Source organism: Arachis hypogaea, chromosome 15 (genome assembly GCF_003086295.3).
Source record: "Arachis hypogaea cultivar Tifrunner chromosome 15, arahy.Tifrunner.gnm2.J5K5, whole genome shotgun sequence".
Lineage (NCBI taxonomy): Eukaryota > Viridiplantae > Streptophyta > Magnoliopsida > Fabales > Fabaceae > Arachis > Arachis hypogaea.
In genome coordinates, this window is record NC_092050.1 from 43552192 (window position 1) to 43556614 (window position 4423).

Here is a 4423-nt window from a genome sequence, read left to right on the forward strand (position 1 = left end):
GGTTATTTTATGTTTGTTGAGTTGGTTGATTTTGTTGATTTTGATGTTTCAAGCATTTTTCCAATTTTGCCATGTGTTGTGGATATGCCCACCATGTGTTTGTTAAAATGCCAATTTTGAATATGGAGTAGATTTCCACTCCTTGGCTTGGAGAAATGAGTATATAGAATACTAGAGTCATAATGTCTGACATTTAGTGATAATTCTTGGGTTGTTAGTTGTTATTTTTTCCACTAACGCTAGCTTTTTACTAAGGTAATTAGTAAGTTAGCTAGGATTTGTGGATTAATAACAATTATGCTCACTTGATTTACTCTTCGATGTTAAGGGTTGCCTAGGTGAGATTAATCCATCATAATTATCATAGTTGTGGTTATGGCAAGGAAGGAATTCCATAACTCATCCCAAGTCAAGGCTCCATTTATGTTTTGAACCACATTTTCATCATTTTAAAGCATTAATTGTCCATATTACATAGATAGTTTTTTAATTCCTTTATTACTTTATTAATTGCAATTTTGATTGTTCTTTAATTCCTTTAATTGTTCGCTTCATCAGTGAAAACCCCTTTTTGATTTCGCAACCAAAATTGTGCGCTTGTGGTCAATCCCCTCAATGATCTTGATAGACCTTCCTCCTTTGGATTTGAAGAAGAGGTTGATGTAGACTTCACACAACCTCCAAAGTACGACTTAAGTGATGGGGAAGAGGAGGAAGAGGTTGGTGACGAAGGAGTTGACAACCAAGAAGTAGCAGTCCTCATGCAAGAATCAAGGGAAACAATTCCGTTTCAAGAGCAAATTGAGTGGGTGCTAATTTCACTGATGAATTTTATTGGCCCACATCAATATGCTATCTTAGAGATGGACCATCAACTTAAGATCCTTCTTGGGTTGTTGCATAGTGGAGAAAGGGGTGTTGGCTTCCAAGTGAATCCAAGGTTCTTCAAGAAAACCAATTCAAGAGTTGGAGTTCAAGTAGGATGTAAAGCACAATTGGGTGATTTCTGGAGAGTGTTGGGTTGCTTCAAGGGTAATTTGAGAGTTTGTCCATCCGGCTTGAAGTATAATGATCAACAAGAAGGAAAACAGGAAACTAGAATATGGGATCCCGAAGGAGCTTTGAAGTGCAAGCTTGGATGGAGATTCAAGGAGGAATGGAAACATAAGCCACCATAACAAGAGTCTCCTCAAAAAGTCCAACTTAAGGACTTCAAATAAAAGTGCTAGGTGGGAGACACCCCACCATGGTAACATCTTTCTAACATTTTCTCTTTGTTTATAATTTACCTTAATTGCATTTTTGTTTGTCTTGGTTAGCTTAGGATTAGTTTAATTTTGAGCTTAGTTAGGTTAATTTTTGTATGGATCATACATTTATGGATTTCTAGATGTTTGGGGTTGAAATTTTGTTGAGCTAAGGCTTAAATACCTTAGAATTTGAAGAATTTTTTTTGGAAAAACAGGACATTGTGTGCACACACAGCCTTGTGCATACGCACAAAATTGCCATATTCTATGCGTATGCACACTAGCCTACACAGCCCCTGTTGGGAGCGCTCGTACCTGTCTCTGCGTGCGCACCCCGTTTTTTCCTCTCAGTGTGCACACACACACCATTGTGCGTACGCACACCAACCCCTTTTCACGCACTCTATGCGTACGCACCTGCTTGTGCGTACACGAACTCACTTACGCCCCCACTGTTGGGAGCGCTCGCATGTTCCTGTGCGCATGCACCACTGATATTTTTGCTCTTTGTGCGCAAGCACGCATATGTGCGCACGCACACATGATCCTTTTTCAGGTTAAAAAAAAGTCTTTTGTGCATACGCACACTTCTTAATCCCCTCTCTTCTGAAAGCGCTCGCACACCCTTGTGCATCCACACACCTTTTATTTTCTACCTCATGTGTGTATGCACACATGTCTGTGCGTACGTACTAGTGCTGTTTTGGACAAAATGTTGATTGCACTTTGCCTTTAGCCCTAAGGCACTACCGCCCGCTCCGTCCCTCTCTTCTCTTGCTTTTCCCCTGTTTTTTTCTACTTATTCTAGTTACTTTTAATTGTATTTCATTTTTATTTTAGTAATTATATTAGGTTTAGTTTAGTTGTTTGTCAATTAAATAAGTTACAAGTGTTTGCTTGTTGTTGATTGGGTTGCTTCTTCCTTGAATCTTGGCTTAATTTTTGATGAATTTGTGCACTAAACATTAGGTCCTTATTTAATTGCTTGAATGAATTTTGAGTTTGATTCATATGTTGTAACTACCATATGCGTTAAACTATATCCTCGTTTGGCAACTTAATCATCAATTGTGCACCTTAGATGATCGTTGAGGTTATTTAATATTGAATCTTATCAATGCACTTATACTTTGCTTTAAATTACTAGTACCTAGTGGGTTTGAATATTCCTGTTTTAATTGCATCCTAGGAAAAATTATTTGTAAATGCATTTTGAATTATGTGAATTGAGTTGAATTACTTGTTCTTCATGATTTTCATATTGATTTAGTCACATAACAGGTACTTGTTTTTTGTTGATGCTTTACATTTGTTTGAGTGACTTGACTTGATTCTTATCAAACTTGTCACTTTTTGTAATAAGTACCTCTATCATGTGACTATTTCATTATATTTCGGGATGAATAAGGAGTTTTCTTTTTATTATTGCATTGGTTATTGTTTATTGTGCTTCCATATCAATTTTGCGCTTTTACTTGTACAATTTCAATATCCAATATCTCAAATATTCAATTCACCTTAGTTGTGGTTACCTAGGTTTGTTTGTGCCTTAACTCTTATTTTTTACTTGCAACCTAGGCTACTTAATTGAGGAACACATGCTTTTTCTTTTGATTGTGTGGTTACCATTTTACTCAGCCAATGTGTGTGTTCTAAACCATGCGCACATTTAGAAAACACACATTGTCTTTTATTATTCCACACATATATCAACTCTTCCTCAATTCCTGTTTATTTGTTTTATACAGCAGCCCGCACCCCAGTGCCCACCAGTTGAAGGTGGAGCTTCATAGTTTTTTACCCCCCAGATTGTGTGCATGCACAGAGGATCGTGCAATAATTAAGTGTAGGGGAGGATCCGTAACTTTGGGACGTAAACATCTCTTTTCCGAATATTTTGCAATATTTCTTGCTTTTATTATTATGTCTTTTCTAGATATTTGTTGATATTTTTGACTTTTTGAATCGTACCTTGTTTATTTTGCTTATATTATATATATGTGTGTGTCCTAGTTTATTTCTAGTTTTGTTATAGTAAATATTTACATGTTACTTAGTATAGGAAATAAGTTGGTAAAAACAACAAAAGAATTTTCAAGAAATCCCTTTTAGGGTGTTCGATTGATTAGATTTAAAAACTTGTTTTCAACTTGCTTGAAGTATTTTTCTTATGGAACATAGAAAAGAGCTAGAACAAAACACCAAGTGAGATTTGAGCTTTAATGCGTGGTTGCACATTTTCAACCATAAAATTTTGTTCTTGTGTGCTATACTCTTTCATGATTGTGATCTTAGATTTGCTTGACTCTTTATGTCCTATATTTGGTGTTTTGAATACATTTAGTATGATTGAGGCTATTTTTGAAATCAAAACTCACTAACTCATATGGCCATACCCTTATATCTACCATTGTAACCAACTTTTGAGCCTTTTAATTTCCATTTTGTTCTAATTCTAAGCACATCATTCTCCCTAAGTGAAAAACTATGAACGTCCATGAATTGTATCTTTGATTAGCTTGGGTTGAGGAGTGTGTGTTAATCAAGTGTGGGGAGATTTTTGGAGACACATTGGTAGTTAGTTTACTTTGAGTATTCATTGAGAAATTTTGAAAGAATGGGTAAACACTCATGCATTCATTACTTAAAATATATGCATCTCTTTTTGGTGATATAAGAAAAATTTTGGTGTATATACCCTTGATTAAAAAAAAGAGAAGAAAAAGAAAAGAAAAGAAAAGAAATGATGGTAATAATGTAAATAAAGAATGCATATGTGGTTAAATTAGAAAGAAGATGCATGAATGAATGTGAGAAAGGAGATGAATGGGAAGTTAGGTTGTTTTCTTTGGTGTAAATAGGTTGATATAGGATTAGGTGGGACACTTGAGCTAATCAAAGATCCAATTCCCTAGTCCACTTAACTATATTAATCCTACCCTTACCCTAACCCTGTTACAACCCTCTAAAGACCTCATGATATTTTTATTCATTCATCAACTATTTGTTGATTGTTAAATGACTAGCAAATCATAGAAAAAACATGATTAAAGGAGGATTGAGTGGTTAAGCCCTAAACATTGAGCGATTAGAGCATATACACATCCGGTGAGGGGTTCGATCGCTCAATTCTATGTTTCCATCCTTTATCTTGTGTCTTCTTGCAAGTTGTG